We start from the raw sequence: 20,425 nt of genomic DNA, 5'->3' as shown, positions 1-20,425 counted from the left end.
TTTTGCTGTGTTTGCAACATTGTCTCTGACAAAGCTTCGCACTTGACACTTGAATTTTTGTTCAGTTTGTTACAGCTCTTACTGCTATTCTGGTGTGTAGGCATTTCTTGATGTATCCATTCCTGTAAAAGACATCTTGTATTATCATACAGGCACATATTACTGGATCATTATGTACATTGCCGGATGCTATGTATGAAATGGAAATTGAGTACTTTAACAAATTTCCCCTCAATTTTTTGCAATCTGAGTTTTGATGGGTGGAGCAATGTCTGCTTTGCTGGATGGCATGTAGCCTGATCATAATGATTGATCCATGTCAATGAAATGTTTGTTTTGAACAAGATGAAAGGGAGACTGCTTGATTTATTTATTAAATAATCTTTTAATCTATGGAGTTGTTCTGGAATTGGCTGGTCCTAATTACCAACTCATCCATGGTTTTACTGGATGATAAACTTTTTTTTGTTTTTGATACAGGTAACTTACTGTCATTTAGAGAGGCAAGGTGGGTGAGGTAATATCTTTTATTGGACAAACTTCTGTTGGTGAGAGAGAGAGAAACAAGCTTTTGAGCTAAACAGAGCTCTTCTTCACGTCTAGGAAAAGTACTTGTCACACCTAAAACGCAAGGTGTAACAGCAGAGTGGCCCATTAACATCTCTGCAATCATAGTTTAATAACATCACTGCCAGTGGTGGTAGCAAGAGTCTGAAGTTGTAGACCTCGCAGCTGATGGATGTTCATTACCCTGTAGCCAAAGCTAGAGCCTGAAACATAATGGTATTTAAAAACAACAACAAAAAACTCTCTCTCTGAATATTACTCATTGCACTGCCTTGAAAAAGAGATTGTAAATGCAAGATTCCTCTTACTTTAGATGTTTGTACCACTGTTTAAATGATATGATCTAAAACAGTTTTATACGGGAAAATAATAACTTATAGGGGTTTAAATAATCCCTATCTCTAGCAACATATCAAACAAGTTGAAAAAACCCCCACTTTAAAAATTTTTTAACTTACAAATGCCTAATAAAACTTTACTCTTGAACAGGAAATCTTCACCTAGGATGTTTGAGTATATTGAGCAATAAAAATTTGTAGAAGTAAATGTAATTGATAAACACCCCCATACCAGTTATATTTTGAACATACATACTTTGAAATTCATAAGTAAGCAGGGGTGCTGGAACAATTTGTATAGTGGGGGTGCCGAGAGCCATGGAAGCAAACTGCTGTAAACCCTGTACATGATGGAAACCACTTCAAGGTAGGGGGTGTGGCAACATCCCTAATTCCAGCACCTATGTAAGTAGTCCGCCCAAAACACACACTTATGAAAATCTAAGTTACATACTAGCATAGTAAGGCATGATTGGTAGGCAGTCCATTAGAATAGTGCAAAAAAATAAGTACCAGTTGATCAAGCTTGTTAAGATGTCTACATCATCTTCAGTCATTACCTTCTGAGGAGCATTTTTCATAATGTAGTTATGTCACTCTGACAACCTGGCCTTACATTTCTTTGTTGCACTGTTTACATATGGCACATTCCTTTTTAGCCAGAGGTACAGGAATTTCTTTAAAATATTCCCAAAGAGGGTCTCTTCTCCAGCCTGCCATCATGGCAGTTTTTTCCTCCAATCCCCAGGTATTGAAATCAACACTCGAGGCAGCACTTTGAAGAGTCTTGTCCCTCCTTCACATAGTGTCGCTTTGATACCAGCCTTGCTCCTTTCTGGTTGTACGCTCTGCTCCTTCTCCTTTGTTACATAGTTCGTTTTTAAGGGAACAGGGAAATTAACAACAATCCAAGACTTCTGCTCATAAAACCCACATGCCTTTTCTATTATAGAGTTTATTTGTTCAGAGACAAAAAGGGAGGCAGTTGAGAAATTAATGAGTTTGGTTAGAATCATAGAATATCAGGGTTGGAAGGGACCTCAGGAGGTCATCTAGTCCAACCCCCTGCTCAAAGCAGGACCAATCCCCAATTAAATCATCCCAGCCAGGGCTTTGTCAAGCCTGACCTTAAAAACTTATAAGGAAGGAGATTCTACCACCTCCCCAGGTAACGCATTCCAGTGTTTCACCACCCTCCTAGTGAAAAAGTTTTTCCTAATATCCAACCTAAACCTCCCCCACTGCAACTTGAGACCATTACTCCTTGTCCTGTCCTCTTCTACCACTGAGAATAGTCTAGAACCATCCTCTCTGGAACCACCTCTCACATAGTTGAAAGCAGCTATCAAATCCCCCCTCATTCTTCTTTTCTGCAGACTAAAAAATCCCAGTTCCCTCAGCCTCTCCTCATAAGTCATGTGTTTCAGACCCCTAATCATTTTTGTTGCCCTTCGCTGGACTCTCTCCAATTTATCCACATCCTTCTTGTAGTGTGGGGCCCAAAACTGGACACAGTACTCCAGATGAGGCCTCACCAATGTCAAATAGAGGGGGACGATCACGTTATACATCCCAAAATGCCATTGGCCTTCTTGGCAACAAGGGCACACTGCTGACTCATATCCAGCTTCTCGTCCACTGTCACCCCTAGGTCCTTTTCTGCAGAACTGCTGCCTAGCCATTCGGGCCCTAGTCTGTAGCTATGCATTGGGGTTCTTCCGTCCTAAGTGCAGGACCCTGCACTTATCCTTATTGAACCTCAGATTTCTTTTGGCCCAATCCTCCAATTTGTCTAGGCCCCTCTGTATCCTATCCCTGCCCCCCAGCGTATCTACCACTCCTCCCAGTTTAGTATCATCCGCAAATTTGCTGAGAGTGCAATCCACACCATCCTCCAGATCATTTATGAAGATATTGAACAAAACCGGCCCCAGGACCGACCCCTGGGGCACTCCACTTGACGCCGGCTGCCAACTAGACATGGAGCCATTGATCACTACCCGTTGAGCCCGACAATCTAGCCAACTTTCTACCCACCTTATAGTGCATTCATCCAGCCCATACTTCCTTAACTTGCTGACAAGAATACTGTGGGAGACCGTGTCAAAAGCTTTGCTAAAGTCAAGAAACAATACATCCACTGCTTTCCCTTCATCCACAGAACCAGTAATCTCATCACAGAAGGCGATTAGATTAGTCAGGCATGACCTTCCCTTGGTGAATCCATGCTGACTGTTCCTGATCACTTTCCTCTCATGTAAGTGCTTCAGGATTGATTCTTTGAGGACCTGCTCCATGATTTTTCTGGGGACTGAGGTGAGGCTGACTGGCCTGTAGTTCCCAGGATCCTCCTTCTTCCCTTTTTTAAAGATTGGCACTACATTAGCCTTTTTCCAGTCATCCGGGACTTCCCCCGTTCGCCACAAGTTTTCAAAGATAAGGTTGTTTGTATCTTAATCTCTGTGTACACATGAAAGGAGACGGAGCAAGGCCATTTGCTTGAAGTGCCCATACCATCCAGAAGCAAGGTCTGGAAGTTACTAGGCAGGTCACTGTGTTTCCATGAACTGGAGAGTAAGTTTGCAGGTGAGTGGAAACATAAACCGTCAGTCGTAATTTGAGAACTGAGTAAATCAAAGGTGAGGCAGGGAGAAACTATAAAATAGCAATATGAGAGCGCCCTGGTGGCCTCAGTGCATGATCCTGCTGATGTCTCCTGGAGTCAAAGACCAGGTCCAAAGACCTGTGATGAGTTTTCTAGTCTCTTGCACCCAGGAGCACAGCCCCTGGGTCCCCCACAGGATCAAGCCCTTCATACAGTGTATGATGTGTTGTGCTCTATTAATAAAGCTTGAGCTCGACAGGGGAAAATCATCTCATTCTTTACGTAGAAGATCAGCCTTTAATGCAAAGTTTTTGATAGAAGCTCATAGACTGAGCATATTTATTTACATGATTTAAGAGATAATAGATTTTGTATTAAATTCAGATTTAATTTTATTTTAAAGAAAATTTACATAATTCAATTTAAATCTAACTTGATTTAAAAAAAAAATCCGTTTTTATCCATCCCGTTCTACTATTCTCTCACCGTGGAAGTCTGGTGTTACAAAACAAAACAACCTTCTGCCTGATCTTTAATGGAGTAGCCAGCAGAGGGAGTACAAGCTTACCAATCAGCTTCTCCAAGTAGTGCTGCAATGAATATGCCACAAGAGGAAAGAAGGCTCCGCACCAGTGGTGGCCTTACCCGGGGAAGACTGCAAGAACACAAATCAGTGTGTCTCACGTAGAAAAAGGTGGAGGGGGTGGGGGAAGTGTCCTTAACTGAAAGAAAAACTAAATTTCCTTTTCTAAAGCCTTTGAAAGGGGGTAGTATTGTGATTCAGGCACTTACTTTTCACTTCAGTATAGTAGGGGTTCAAAACCTACTGTGTTTTTCCTGCTTATCCTTGAATAGTATATGGTGTATAGGAGAGTATTGGGGTGATGACACTGAATGTGCTTCTGATAGTCTTTTGAACTCATTAGTTTCATTACTCAGTGTTTCACATGTTATTCTCAGCTAGTGGAGGTGCCCCCTGGAGTCTGCTGTTAAACTGGCAATACCCTGGCAACTAATGTAGAAACTTACTGTCACTTAAAAGTGCAGATCTATGGAAGGGCGATGGGGGCATCTTGGGAGGCAGTGGGATTCTGCGGAAGTGGCCTGAGAGGAAGGTTCTTCTGCTTCTTCAGTCTCAAACATTGGGATTGCTGTTGTGAACGCAAAACAACCCAGAATAAAATTATTCTCACGTTTGGATTCAGTTAAGGTTTCTAAGGAATATTTCTAACTGCTCACTATGTCCTCGTCTTCAGGCTGTTTCTTACACACAGGTTTTACTTTTTTCCATAATTTTCCAAATGTAAATGGTAAACAAAGCCATCAATAGCGAACAACTGTCAAATGCACAAGCTCTGGTTTAAAAAATAAATTTAAGAATCATCCGCTTTAAAGATACCATAGATAGAATGGGGAAGAATATGCACAAATGACTTGACAAAGGATAAGAGATTAGCATCATCACAAGGGCAAAGTGATCCTTTGCTGCTTTTAGCCTTAAACCGGGTGATGCTAAACACCTGCAATTTCCAGTAAGCTAAATGGGAGTTGTGGGTACTTAGTATCTCTTGGGAGAAAGCCTGAGTGGGCCCTTCTGCTATTTGTTTGTCTTCCAGCTTTTAATCAAATGTAGTGAGTTTGGGTTTCCCACTCTGTCAACATGGAACGTACATTTTTGCCAGCAATTCTGAGATAGTGAAACATACTATTTTTGTCATGAAGAAAGTGATACGTAAAGACTCCTTTTCTCTGTGTGTGTGTGTGTACATATGTAAATTAAAAATTTACATGTGTGGCTAAGGCTTTTTTATTGGTATGTTTACAAATATTTAAGCAGGTGCTCAGCTGCAGGTAAACAGTCATTAAAATAGCTTTCAGAAAATGTTTGCTGAAATTAGGTATTCTAGTAAGCATATAAAAATGAGAAATTTCTCTTGAAAAGAGTTTATTTGTGGCACAATGTAAAGTCTCTAAAACTAGTAAGCTTGCACCAGCTGGAAGATCACTTAAGTGGGAGTTCACTTAACCCTTAATATCCAGTTCCTGACACATGAACTCTAGGTACTATGCTATGTTCTTGGGGTGAGGGCAGGAGGAAGATGGGATATGCAGTTCTCATGTCCCTTTCTTTTTATTTGACAATTCTGTCTGTAAACCTCTTTACTCCGGGGCTGCCACAGGGAAGAATATTGATATAAGCTTCAGTGAATCTGTTTTTCTGTCTCCTGGAAAAGTGTCCCACAGTCATAGTTGTATAGAATTAACTACTAAGCCACAACTGAGGAATGACTAAAAGCAAGATTGTGCATATGAGCACAAGTTGTTTCAAATAGCTTCTTGGAGTAATAGAGGTGGATGGGTAGGGGGAGGAGAGAAGGGGAGGGAAAGGATTCCTATTGAAATTAAATAAAAACTAGTCTATATTTTCTGGAAAAATTTTTCCTCTTCAAGCATTTCCAGTGCTGGAAATGGCCCAACTTGATGATCACTTTAGATAAGCTATTACCAGCAGGACAGTGGGGTGGGAGGAGGTATTGTTTCATGATCTCTGTGTGTATATAAAGTCTGCTGCAGTTTCCACGGTATGCATCCGATGAAGTGAGCCGTAGCTCACGAAAGCTCATGCTCAAATAAATTGGTTAGTCTCTAAGGTGCCACGAGTCCTCCTTTTCTTTTTGCGAATACAGACTAACACGGCTGTTACTCTGAAACCTAGCAGTATAGTTTAGTTTTTAGTTTTGCTAACTGTTTAAATGCATTTAGTGCTCTTGAAAGGTGTTAAACGGTGACTAGAAGCCCTCTATCCACAGCATGGGGATAGCCTGTGCTATCATGGCTTGTTCTTTCTCGTTACCCTGCCAACGTGTCCTCCCTGCACTGGGAGAGATATCACCTCGAGACGAGAGAGAGAGAGTGGACTGGAAAAGACTCTGCTTGCTGACTTGGCTTCTCTGCTGTCTCAGTGCAGACTCGAAGAGTCCTGTTTTGGGTGGTTTTGAGATCAGCTGTGCACTACAAACTGAGGGGAGGCCACCACACTTATTCTAACCAGGGTACCTAATACTCATCAGAAATGAACAACTGCTGTCGCTTATACACTGAGTTGGATTTGAACTTGTGGCAGTAGCAGAAAGCCCTTGATTGATCCAGTCCCTTTTTATTTTGTTACAAGTGCTGTCGATTAATGCTTTCTGAAACAACTTGTATAGTTTTTCAGTGGCTTCTTTATCACCTCCATTTTCTGCCCCTCCATCAGGTTTTTCTGCATGACAGCTTCATTGCAATGTTCATTTTAGCAAACTGCAATGGTTTGGTGAGCAGTTCTTTGTAGATAGAACTTAAAAGCGTGGAATGAACATCAACCACAAGATGTCAGTGTTTGATCTTGCAGAAGGAATGATGCATAGCGGTGATTGTTTTCCTCTCTCTCTCTCTCTCTCTCTCTCTCTCTGAAAGCTCTGTTCACTGTTCTGGCTCTGTTTCCACGTGGATGTGTGGAATGCAGACAAAATGCTATAGTTTTTTTCAGTGACTTCAAATTACATTTGAAACATAAAATGGTGATTTTGGAGGCCAAATTTGCTTATACACTTCAGTCTTACAGCTCCTCTATTGAATTGGCTGTTGAAATCGTGGTCTCTACCTGCTGGATCTCTTGGCTTCTCACAGTCTATCTTGGTTCAAGTCAGCATTCTGTAGTCCAATTATTTCAAATTGCCCTAGTTTAGGAGAAAATTTCTCCCTCATCCTGACCTTACCACATAGCACTGAGGTCAGGCAGAACCTACTGAATTTCCTGAAGAATCTTAATTCACACAGGTAGGAAAAGGACAAAACTCCCTAGCCTGGGGAAGACTTTGCTGTAGCATCATCCCTACTTCTAGCTCCCACTTTAGCACATTCAAAAAGCTGCAGCTGGTCACTGTTTAGCCCTGCGTACTATTCAATCTATCTGTGTGAGGCAGTAAAAAGCTATGGCCTAGAAGCACTATTATACTGTGATGCATTTCTGTTCCCCCAGAAGCCTGCTGTGGAGAGGGGCAGGAGACTCACAGGCAGATCTATGAACTTCATATGGCCCTAACAAAGCACGCACAGATAAGAATGCTTCTCCAAACAACTGGTTGAGTTTTATCTTGTTGCTGCATCTTTTGTATATGCGTCTATGTGTCTTTGTATTAATGCAAAATCAGGATGCAGCACAGGGGGCACTTAAAGAGTGCTGATCTTTAAAAGAGTAGCCTGATGCTGTGTCAGTGTTTGAGGCCTGGATAATTTAGTTATTGAGATTAAAAATAACCTGAAACAAAACTGGTGGCTGTAGAGCTGGAGGTTCTTACACCCCGGGCTTATTTAGAGTCTTGTCCCTGGAAACACTTTCTTAAAATGTGGAGAGCTATTACCTTCTGCAGCTGCAGCATCTCTTTTTTGAACTTTAAAATGATCAGCAGTATTGGGTTAGTTACTGTGGAAGTCATGAGTTGGTTCCTAAGCAAAGCTATTCCCATTTAGAAAATAACTTTGCTGAGATCATTGATAATACTGCTGTAGTCTGTGTCCTCCTTATCCTCAGGGCCCACAGGGTATCTCTACACTGCAATAAAAGACCTGTGGCATGGCCATGGCTGGCCTGGGTCAGTTGACACAGTTCACAGGGCTCAGGGTGGCAAGGCTAAAAATTGCAGTGTAGACATTCGGTCTCCAGCTGGTACCTGGGATCTAGGACCCTCCCACTGCGCAGGGTTTCACAGCTCCAGCCTAAGCCCAAATGTCTACACTGCAATTTTTAGATCTGCAAACCCGAGTCACTTGATCTGGGCTCTGAGACTCAGCACCGAGGGCTTTTTGTTGCAATGTAGATGTACGTACAGTGTACGCAATGTAAGGTTCATTTGTTGATCGCTAAATCAAGCGACATAAGGAACAGATAAACTACCAATCAATGAGGTGCTTACATAGTGACTTATATCCTGCCTGGTTTGGAAAAGGCAGTTTTCTGGGGTAGTTATTATTTGTCAGTGCTGCAGTTTCCCACACTAAGACTATAGCAGAGCAAATAATCGAAGCACTCAAGTTCTCGAGGACCAGAGCTATTGATTCTATTCCTCATACCACAGTAAACAGCCCAGCTTCACCTTCTGTTTGATCCCAAAGTCCAGATTCAGATATGTTTGTGGCATCCTGCACTTTTACCATGAAAATAAATAGGATCTCACCAATCTATTTGACTAATTCATACTAGGATTAAGATAACAGGCATTAATGGAGAAATAAAAATAAGTTTCCAAATGTTCGGTATGGATTCAGTCTTCCCTAGATATGATCATACTCTAAAGTCAGATGTGGGCTGGATTTGGGGTTTGATTTTGAGCCTATGTGTATTTTAAACACTATGCTAAATAATGAAACGGTGTAGCAAGGACTTGTCTTTTCTGAAGGGGAAAGTATTTACATTTTACATGTGAAGATCCACTTTAAGATGGTGTTTTAGCCCAGTTGCTATGCCCTGTTCTGGTAAAGGCCACCTTTTAAATATTGTACTTTCCTATTCAAAACATGGAAAAGACAAATTCTTCATAATTCTCACCATATGCACACATGTTGAAGACTGTATTTGTCAATATATAAGATCAGTGTATCTCACTCATTCTGCTATAGCAATATGCTAATAACTCTCCTGTTTGTCAGGTTTTTTTCCCCCCTCTGCCTTAGAGACTCTAGCTATGTCTTGCATGAGCTTCCTGTGTAGTACAGCATCAGGTCTTGCTGCATGTATTGATAAATATTGTCTGGGACCTCTATCCTACTTATAGAGCTAAGTTTGTAAATAAGAATTAAGCAAACAATTACCACATTTGTTACCTATGGTAATAGCAGACAGTAGGCTCTATTTGCCATCACTTATTGAAAAGGCTATATATATATATATATGTGTGTATGTATATGTGTGTATATATATATATAGTTGTAGTATGCCCTTTTTCAGAAATCTATGTTGGCTGTAATGCAATAGATCCCTCTGGTCCATATGTCTACAAATAGATTCTTTAATGATTTTACATAGAATGGAGTTCGGATCATGGGCTGGGATTTACTTGGGTCCTCCTTCATGCTCCTTAATAAAATCTGCAAACAAATATGCTTATGGAACTTATGCTCCCAGCCCAATGCACTCAGCATTCCCCTTTCCCAACCTACACATTTCAAACAGAGGAAGAGGCTTTCTTATCTGAACTTTAAAATCACTTAAGTGTCATGTTCCAGGCCACTGACTGGAAGGAGAGTGTCCCAGGTTACCTTTGTTTCCTTTTTTGGCCTGGGTAGTTAATATAATCAATTTTTAAGTGGTTTCTTCACTCAGGCTTTTAAGGCCATTCTAGTACTATTTTCTTTGCCTGCCTAGTAATGGATACTTCTGCCTTCTCCACTTGCCAGCTCATCTTTTATTCATCCTGCTGATGAAAACAGAAGCAAAATCATACATGAAACTTGGCATTGCAGAAAGAGGGTTCAGCATAATTTTCCACTGCAGAATTAACAGCTTCCCTTTCTACTTCGTTTATCAGTTTTCTATTATTCATGTTAGCAACAGTTTCTAAGGAGTTAAAAATAGTGTAATTATTTTCTTTATAATATTTCTTTAGCATAATCAAAGAAGTCAGAGACAGGGTAGATCACACTACCCAATAAAATTAGTGAGATAAAATTAAAAATACAAAGTTCTTAAATCTGTGCACATTCCTGCTGCAGAGTGTAAATACAGTACCAAAAAACAAATGTATTTTCTTTGTATTGTCTTGAACCCTTAGTAGTAGGAATTTTCACAGCTATGCCTAAAGGCCTAATCCTGAAATTATTCTTGTGCTTAATTTCACTTGCATGAGCAGTCCTTCTCACCTCCATACAGTTACTTATTTGCTTATGTGTTTGCAGGATCAAGGGCTAAGCAGTGTGATTATTAGCGATATTCTAGGGAAGGTCCATGAGGACTGAACTTATGCTGGCTGCCATTTTCATTCTCTTGGGCGTTATAAGGGGATTAGAAAAGGTTTGTACGCAGAAGGGAATTTAGGGAAAACACCTGGGGTGAAATCCTGACATTGAAGTCAATGGAGAAACTTCTATTTACTTAATGAGGCCAGGATTTCACTCATTAATTTTTATTAAAATAAAAGTAATTGCTTTGTAGTATCTTTCCATCCTCCTCATCTTTCATTTTCATTACTGTTCTTTTACATGATCCTGCAATTTCTGTTTCGGTCAAGAGACTTGTTCTCTTACATTTCACAGATACAAAGCACAAGATGCTGGTAATACACTGTGCACCATCTGCTCATAATTACTACCCTCTCTTTAGTAAACGCCAGCAAACCAATTTAAACTCCACATATTGGTAACCTAATGCCTACACTTCAACTGTGTTTGGTTTGAAGATATGTTTAGTAGAACCTAAATCTTTGAACAGTTGCAGAATTTTGCATAATCACATGACAATTTCTTGATAATTTATATTTAAATATATTTTTGCATTGTTGTAACGTATACATTCTGCACTGCACGTTCCAAGCTGTGAAAGGTGCATGTAAAGATGAGTGGGTATTAAATTGAAAAGAACTATTGATCCGTTTATACAAAAAAATGGCTGTTTATTCATAATAGTACAGTTGAAAATATGTATATGCTTTCCTAAAGAGATTGCTTCCTCTTTGTATGGCTTCATTAGGTGAAATCCTGGTCCTACTGAAATCAGTGGGGATTTTCCATTGACTTGAGGGAAGCCAGGATTTCACCTATTATTTTCTTTGTTGGATGGTTTAAGACCCTTTCCAAGTCCAATTTGTTTGGTTTTTTAAGACAAAGAATCTAAATACAAATAAATACTTTCCATTAATGCAGGAAGTTTGTTATGGCAGGCTCTTCCTCTGAGCTGGTCAACCTTTTGTAGCAATTTCTCAGTGGGATCCAGTAGCTTCCGTGAAGTAGTATGGATGGCTCAGCAGGACCAAATGTCTTGAAACAGGTCTCAGAGGATTTGATTTTCCCATATTGTTTTGTTTGACCTTTGGTTAAAGACCCACTTCTACTTGAAACTGATTGTTTCACTCTTCTTCCTTGAGTGGTTACTTGAGGTTTCACTAGTGGACTGGGAGGGAACCATAATTATTAACATTTTAAAATATACTTCTTTTGGGGCCTGATTCGAAGCCCATTCAAGTCAAATGGAAAGGCTCCCTCTGATTTAAAAGACCTAATCTAAAGCCCATTAATGAGCCATACATTTTAAAGGCATGAGAGAATTAAAATTATGTGTGCACATTGTGTGTATGTAAATGATGCAAATTACATTAGACATTAACATTGTTGGACTCCAGTGGTGCTATTTCTATTTCCTTTTTCATGGCCGCACAAAACTAGCTTTTTAGGATTTCCCCCTTTTTTGCAGTAGCTGTAACTGGATAGGTTATTGACGGATTATTGATGAAAGCAAACCTAAAAATTCTGGTCATCTGCAAAGTCAGAGGAACAGATATTTCCATCATTCCTTGTTCTGTGCCCATTTCCATTTTAACTCTGAACTCATAAATCATAAATGAGCGTGAAGTATTCATTTCCCTCTTTCAGCACTACCATCATCTAGTATATGCTGATGTGGCTCATTACAATTTATTTCTGAGCACAGTCAAACCTTGTTTTCCGAACAGATGAATTCATTGTTGGAAAAGATGCTATACATAAAATTTGGGAGCCACCTGGATGACAAATTCTAGCTCATTAAGGGCAATCAGAAGAACAGCACGATTTGATCTACAGAAGTTTTGCACTGATGAAAAGAAGGCAAAGATTTAGCTAATTGGTTCTAAACCAAATGGACATTAAATTACAAATGGGCTATTTTGGTATCGTCATGGAGGATGAAAGAAATGACCTGGAAAAGAGAGGGATTCAAGGGAGTGTTTATGGGAAGTGAGAGAGAATATAAAGGAAAGTTGGGCTAGTGAATGTTATGGAATGAGCAGGGAGAGTATGTGATGGAAACAAACTGGTCATCTGTGGTATAGCAGATTATCTACCTTCAGAGATGAGGCTTGCAAAAAATGAAAGCCTTGGTGCAAAGCAGCTCTGCCCTCCCTTCTGATCTGTGGAAGGCAGATGCTTCTATTAATGGCAACATTTCAGTGCCAGAAACAGCCTGTAAAACCACTGCCCAGCCTGAGTCAGATAAAAGGGGCAGTAAGAGACAGGCTTCTGATGGCATAATGAACTCTAATAGAAGACCTGTGAATTGTTAAAATTATCTACTCCCACTGAAAACTAAAGGTTTACTGCATCAATCCAGGAGAGTATTTGGATTGAGAGCAATGGTAAACACTGTGCATAAGTGCTGCTTTGAATAAACATCTGGCATAAAATACCTTCCAGAAGTTTAAAGCACTGACCCTTCGACAGAATGTTTTCCAACGGCAAATCAGTAACACCAAGCTGTCTTATCCAAAACAGACATGAAATCTTTCTTGGCCTAACCAATCTCTTATAGCTGATTTCAAATATGGTTGGATTTATATGTTCAGTTCAGTTAATTTATTTTGCCCTGCATTTGTGTCTTAAATTAATAAACAAGAGGGATTGTGTTAATCTTATTCTTTTTAAAGTACAACTTTCCTTCAGCAAAAACGATACCCTAAACTGGGAGACTGGACATGGTGTTTGTACTATGCTGAGGGAAGGCTCTACAATTTTATAATTTATCTATAGTTGGAATGGATCTATTGCCTTTTCCTTATAGGATTTGTAATCTTCCACTATGTAGAATTATGGGATGAAGAATCAACCCATCCCACTGCTATCTTCCTAGAACAGCTTCATTTTAATTCTGTACTTTCTGCCATAGGTTGCTATTAGACAAGAGATGAAACAGTGGATGGACTGTTGTGAATTACATCTATTGATGGTTCTAGAGCAGTGGTTCCCAAACTTTGACAACCTGTGAACCCCTTTCACTAAAATGTCAAGTCTCGTGAACCCCCTCCTAAAAATGAGTATTTCCAAGTAGTTTCTCCCTTTACCCGAGTATAAATTATAAAAGCAGTGATCTTGGAAATATAAAATTTGTTTTTATGACATGTTTATTACACACTATTATTTATCATTACAGTATTTGTATTACATTATGAAAACGGCAACACGCTTCCAAGATCTCACTTTCGTAGCTTGTATCACTTTGAATAAGCCTGTTATAAGACAAGGCTCCTATGTTTCATCAAGGAGTATCAGATGTGAAACAGCATGAAGGTATTTAAGAAGCCAACTCAAAGAGTTCCTCCTCCTCCAAGCATTCAGGTCTTGAGCAGTCCAGGCAAACAACACACGTTACAACAAAGCTTAAGCTTGTTCTTCATAATAATTTAAAAAACAATACTAGCTGCCTATTTACTTTTAAAAACAGCAAAAAATACCCACCTCTCTTTCCATTTCTTATAAGATGAGTCTTGATTTCTTAAATCTCCTCAGTGTGACAGGTATGCTTGCTTTGATCTGCTTAGCTCTTGGTAGTCGAAGGGCTCCAGTCTGCTGGCCCCGTGCTGCCCGGGGTCCGTAGGGACAGCTCAGTCTGCCATTAGGGAATGTTTTCCCGGGAACCCCCTGTAATATTTCACGAACCCCACTTTGGGAAACACTGTTCTAGAGACACCAACAAAACCTTTCAATGGAACTATTTTCCCTGTAACTCAGTTATGTCATGTTCTTTAAATAACATTAAGATCTGAGCAATGACAGTGTAGTGTCTGAAATAAATCCAAGGTGAGTATAAGATGTGGGACTTGAGTGGCAGCAGACATGCCCAATACTAAACAGTTGTCAGTAAGCAAAGATCCAGAGAACTGCAGCTCAATTTAGAAGAGCTGTTTAGAAATGTCTTTCCCATTGTTGTTTGTTGTGTGTTACAGTCATGCCTAGAAGTCCTAGTTGTGGTTGTCCCATTAAGCCCCATTGTGGTATTCACTGTATAAACACAGAATGAGAGACAATCCTGCTTCAAAAATCATACAGTCTAAATAGATGAAACAAACAAAGGGTGGGAAGGGAAACAGAAAGGTAGTGGCAGAGCGAGGAATGGAAGCCAGGATCCCTGACTTGCTGTCTTCTGCTCCACCAAGCTGTGTCTAGGGGCCAGGGCTCTGGACTGGGAAGTGGAATGCTCTCTTCCTCCTGTCTGGAGAGTTTCTGTGGAAGTCCTGTTTCATCATCCTGACCACAAACTAATGGCCTCCTAACATAGGAGCCTTGTTCTTTCACATCAGAACAATAGAATATGACTTTTTACAGCATAATCTGCAATGCAAATATTCACATACGTATCATGAGTGGACACAATTCAATATTTTCTCATTTTAAACTTCTGCTAATTTTTTTTCTAGCTGTCAGGAAATTGATCCTCTGAGGGCACTATTTAAAGGAACTCTGTCCAGTTAGAAAACTACGTTGCCAAGACCAATCGCTTTAAGGTTCAAAGAACAGATGCTGCAGCTGCAAAAGGTAATAGCTCTCCACATTTTAAGAATGTTGCCTAACACTTTCCATTGTAGGACCATGTTTTCAATTGCTTATATAGTATTGTATTGGATGCTGACCTGCATGATAGCAGATTAGATATTGACATCAGTGGCCCAATATAGCATGTTATAATCTGATTCCACTCAGATTTAATTGGGTACCATGGGTGAATGACTCATTTCAAATAAAATAAGAAACTGCTTAAAATTTTCACTGAGCTGAATCTGAACTTTGATTTTTGCAAAATGTCTGGACTTTTAAAATCATTACTTTTATGTGCTTGTGTACTTACTGGTTAAAGCAGATATACCAAGGGAAAGACTCTTTTTGCAGTATGATGGACCTGACTAATACCAAGCAGTACTAAGGGGGGAATCCTGGTCTCATAAGGTTTTCAAGTGGGGTTTCAAAACCAAACCAAAATAACTTGGATAAGTTTGAGATGAATGGTAAGAAACAAACCTCCTAATTGTTTGGGGCTCACCCATGTGTGATACTGAAACTGTCAGCTCAGAGAAAACAAAGAATGAGGCTTTTGGGGAGTTCATAAAAATATTATATTGTATAGCAATGTATGTTGTGACTCATCTTCAAAACCTTTATGCACCAATGGGCCTCTGATCCATCACTGGTCATACTGGGAATTTATCATACACCGATTTTATATGACAATATAATTGTTCACACTTTTTAAAGATTGTCTCATTATTTCTATTGTTGATGTCTATTTTCAGTGATTTATAACATGCCTGTTTGGAGGTTTGTACATCATACCAGTCTTGCCAGGATGGAGCCTCAGCAATCTTGCTGTCATGTAAGCCACTCTCTTGGCCAGGCACTAGAGAAGCAGACACTTCTTCATTTTGTTGTTGCTGAATCCAGGTGGCATGGTGTCGGCTTCTACAGTGCCTGGCCAAGAGAGTGGCTTACATGATGCTGGCTGGCTGAGGAAAGCATCTCAAGAGTGTAGTGAGGAGGGAGTTTTCTCAGTCTTTGTCACTGAGGTGCTGCTGGAGTCCTAGGTGACTTAGCTCTCCTGGAAATACTTTTTCTCATCTGCTTGATGTGCAACGGTTCTTTCTGACATGGGCCCTTGTCACATTCATCTGTCCCTTTGTGACTTACAGATTGGATTACTGTAATGCAGCTGGTCTTGAAAGACGATAGGGGCACGTCTACACAAGCCTCCCAGGGCAGGTAGACAGACTTTCGCTAGCAGGGCTTGAGCTAACACACTAAAAATAGCAATGTAGATGTTGTGGCTCAGGCTCTCAAGCCCACCTGCATGTTAAAGCCCATCTGGCTTTTCCAAAAGAAAATCGGAGCAGTTATTTATATTTAGTGGATACATTCTGGCATTGTGGTTATTTTTAACTAAAAGTGATTAAGTCTATAATATTTTTATGATTTGTGCCCAGAGACAATTATGGTGGCATATTTTTAAAAACTGAAGAGGAAAAAATCAAATAGATAATATGGCATGTGTAATTAGGTTTACATTCATACACACGTGTACATACTAGTAGACTGAAATATATGATTTAAAAATGAAAACCATCTGGTGGTGCTCAATTGAGCGTGAAAACTGAATAAATGTAAAATGATGTGCATTTAAAAAATTGTTTTCACTGGGCATTCAGTTGTTGAGACACAGAGCAAATGAAAAGAGCCTCAGAAAATGATCACCTTGACAAGTTTCAACTCTGTCTTCAGGGTTTGAAGCCCAAGGAGATAGGCAATATATGGGGCAGTGTTTGTGGCTACCCTCAAAATGCTGTATTGAAGTTATGATTGAGAATCTCTGTCTATTCTAACTTTTCCTCTTCGTTCAGCTGCTGGTAACTTTCTCAAAAATCCTTTGAGCCTAAAAAGGTCCATACTTGGTCTCAGGTAAGAACAGGGTGTGACTGCGTGCGTGTGTGTGTGTGTGAGGGAGAGAGAAAGAGATACAACCCTTTAAAAATAGTGAAAACTAAATCTTTTCAACTTTGGGGCCTGGTCTACACTGCCAAGTTTTTCCACCAAAAGGCAGCTTTTGGTGATGACACAGCAGAGGTGTACACACTGCAAAGTCACTTTTTGCAACGAAACTCCTCGGTTCCAGCGCTGTAATAAAACCACCTCAACGAGAGTGATAAGGCTTTTTTGCGCAAAGTGCCAGGGTAAACACCTTGCTTGCTTTTACTGCTGTAATTGGCCTCTGGAAGTGTCCCACAATTCCTGTGCTCTGCTCCTTGTTTTGAACTCAGCAGCCCGGCAGGCATACGCCCCTCCTCTTTCAAAGCTCTGCATGCTGTGCTGCTCCGCTCTGGGAAACAAAGAGCAAATCCATGGGAGGCAGGTGAATGCACCCTTGGGGGAGGCTAGTCCCTGCCCCTCCCCCCACCCAAGGCCCTGCCTCTCCCCTTCCATTCCCCCCCACCCCCGCCGGAGCCCAGAGCACACTGCACCCCCTGCGGCCACCACTCCCCTGCTTCCCCCCAGCCCCAGCGCACCAGGCGGGTGGCGCAGCTGGAGCGCCCCCGGCCCCAGCATGCAGGGCCAGTGGCATGGCCAGAGTGCCCCCACCCTGGAACGCCGGGCGGGCGGCACGGCCAGAGTGCCCCCAGCACTGGGCGGGCAGTGTGGTCCCAGCGTTGGATGGACGGGTGGAGCAGTGTCGTGGCCCCAGCCCCTGGGTCTTGTGCGCACACCAACGTTCCAGCCTCTTGGCCCCAGAAAAGGAGAAAGGGATGGGAACAGCAGGCAGGAGGGGCCGACCTGGGGGTGGAGCGTGGGCAAGGCCACATCAGGCTGTTTGGGGAGGCATAGCCTTCCCCTGCCTATGCTACCTGCCGCCCATGAGCAAATCATTCACGTGGAATGCTCCTGCTGTCTTCCACACTATGAACACAGGCAGGCAGGGGTGGATGTGTGTGTTTGTGTGAAAGACAGACTCTGTTCTGTGCAAAGCCAGTGAGGGAGATGGGGGCTGATGTCGTCGTTTCCTCTTCCCCCTACCTCAGAACAGTGGCTGTGGTTGTCTGAACTTAGGAGACAGCATGCCAACACACTCACTCTGCCCCAACACAGTCCACCCCCCCCCCATACACATGCTCCCTGTCACACACTCTCCCACCCCCCACACACACTTCAGTTGAAGAACATCTGGCAATCTAGTAGGATGCCCATGAAACAATGGGATTGAGAAACCTGCATCATGATGCTGTGCCTGCCCCATGAGGCATTGCAAACCCTTCCCAAAGCACCCTGTGGTCAGTTTCACAGTGGGATAGTAACAACAATGCACTGCTCTCTTTTTGGTTGCAAGAGCTGCTAGTGTGGATGCATTCCAGAAACACAAGGAGCACAGTGTGGACATGCAACAGCGGTTTAATTAAAGCACTTTAATAAAAGTGGTATAACTTTTAGCAAAAAAACTTGGCAGTGTAGACATAGCCTGAGTTATACAAGGGAGGAAAAATATTCTTCCAACTTGAAGAATATTTGTCCCAGCTTTTGTTTTGCCTGTCTTCATCTGGGGATCTCAGCACTTCATAAACATTAATTAATGTTGATCAAACCTGTGAGGTAGATAAGTACTGTATTATGTCTGTTTTACAGCAGGTCACTTGACTTGCCTTTCACACAGCAAGCTGGTGGCAGAGCACAGGACAAGAACATAGGAGTCCTTAGTTCTATTTTCCCTGCTCTCATGACTTCATTCCTTCCCTATGCTAATTAGAATTTCACATCCACAACTGCATTATAACAAAAATTCTATAGTCTTATTCCCCTCCCCACCCCGCAGCAGAGTGACCTAATGATTGGCATGCCAGCCCGAACATTTAAATTGCTTGGGTTTTTTGTAATGCAAACGCTTACTTTGAAAACATATAGAACACCTGTTGTTTAAATGTTTTAGGTTCCTAATATCACCTATTTAATTAATACTGACTCACATATTGGGAAATGGACTAAATGTTAGAAACTTTTAATAATGTCGTAGTGGCAGAGTAGAACTACAACAGAATTTGACTCGTAACACACGGTATGACAATCTGATCTGAATGCCACTAAGCTTAATTCTGTATGTTTGTTTCTTGGTGTATTTTAATTAGGTTCCAACTGTATCTTATCCCACAGTTGGAACTGACTCATGTTGCCTCCCACCCAGTGGAAAATTGGATCAAACCTTGTTGGAAACTTGTTCATATCAAGCCCCATTGTGAATACACACCAATGTCTCTTCTTATATTAGAGACCATGCTCTGTTCTGTGCTGTTGCATGGTTTACTGCATTGTTTGAGGATTCCAGGAGCCTAACATACTGTTGGGGGAACTGACTAATTGCACCATATTGTGAATGTTCTTTGATGGCATCTCATATGATTAGGGGAACTGACTCATGGCAGGACAGTCTTTTATTATGAGAATGTGACATTTTGTGTTTATTAGTCCTGTGACTCAGTCAAAAGAGGTCTGTTTTGATTTTGGGTGCTCTTTGGCAGAAGTAGTGCTTCATACTACTGTACCATGTTGAGAATCCATGCTTGGACTTGAGCTTGTTTGCTAAGCTACTATGCTGGCTACTGCTCAGAGATGACTGTGTTAGGAGGGAGGAATTGGTGCCATGGCAATGCTGGACCTGGCAGGTATTGAAAGGTAAATAATCTGAAAAGCCTCACCCCATCCTCTCAACCAAGGCATCCGCCATGCTGAGGAGGGAATTGCTTGGTTGCATGACACTATAAGTAAAAAAGGCACAGAGCGCACAGCTGCTGCTGGTGTCCTAAAGCTGCCTAGGCCCCTATGCACCGAAAATGGGGGTCAGATTTTTCTCTACGTTACTCCTAGAAAGCTCCAATGACTGAAGTCAATATGGCTATATGGGTATAACCATGGGCAGAAATCAGTTTAAGGGGTCTGAAGGCTCCTTAACATTGAAAATGCTACAGAGACTTTCATAAATACTATCTGGTCATTGCTGGGACCTTTATTGAAAATTGGCATTTTGTGGTACTGTGGTGGTGTTTGGTTTTGATAGCTGTTATTAAAATAATGTGTATGCCTATTTTGTTTAGGATATGAACAGAAATAAAATCTTTTATTGCTATTGTAGGTTTTCTATTTATTTTTCCATCTTTATATTATTACATTAACACCAATTACTGTTTCTGAAGACAGATCTTGTCAAATCATGTCACATCAGACATGTATTAAAATTAACATACTTAAATGTAGAGCACCTACAACAGAAACCAAGCAAAATAAAGTACACTCTTCATTTTAATAATAAGATATATATCTATATCGAGATATAGATATATAAACACTCTGCTGGTATAGTTTTCTGTGAAGATCCCAGATCCTTTACAGATGT

General features: G+C 41.0%; 1 protein-coding gene across 1 annotated transcript in view; it reads left to right on the top strand.

The window, feature by feature from the left end:
* Window positions 1-20,066, top strand: part of PDP2 (pyruvate dehydrogenase phosphatase catalytic subunit 2) — a 35,257-nt gene extending 15,191 nt beyond the window's left edge. The window contains exons 2-4 of the transcript XR_014713740.1: window positions 14,928-15,045; window positions 16,896-16,953; window positions 19,189-20,066. The gene's annotated coding sequence lies outside the window, so the exon portion shown is untranslated. The remainder of the gene's footprint in view (window positions 1-14,927; window positions 15,046-16,895; window positions 16,954-19,188) is intronic.
* The last annotated feature ends 359 nt before the right edge of the window (window positions 20,067-20,425 follow it).

This window comes from Lepidochelys olivacea (genome assembly GCF_965140295.1).
Source record: "Lepidochelys olivacea isolate rLepOli2 genome assembly, chromosome: 12".
NCBI lineage: Eukaryota > Metazoa > Chordata > Testudines > Cheloniidae > Lepidochelys > Lepidochelys olivacea.
Note: the sequence above shows the minus strand (reverse complement) of the source record. Positions and strands in the feature narration are given on the sequence as shown.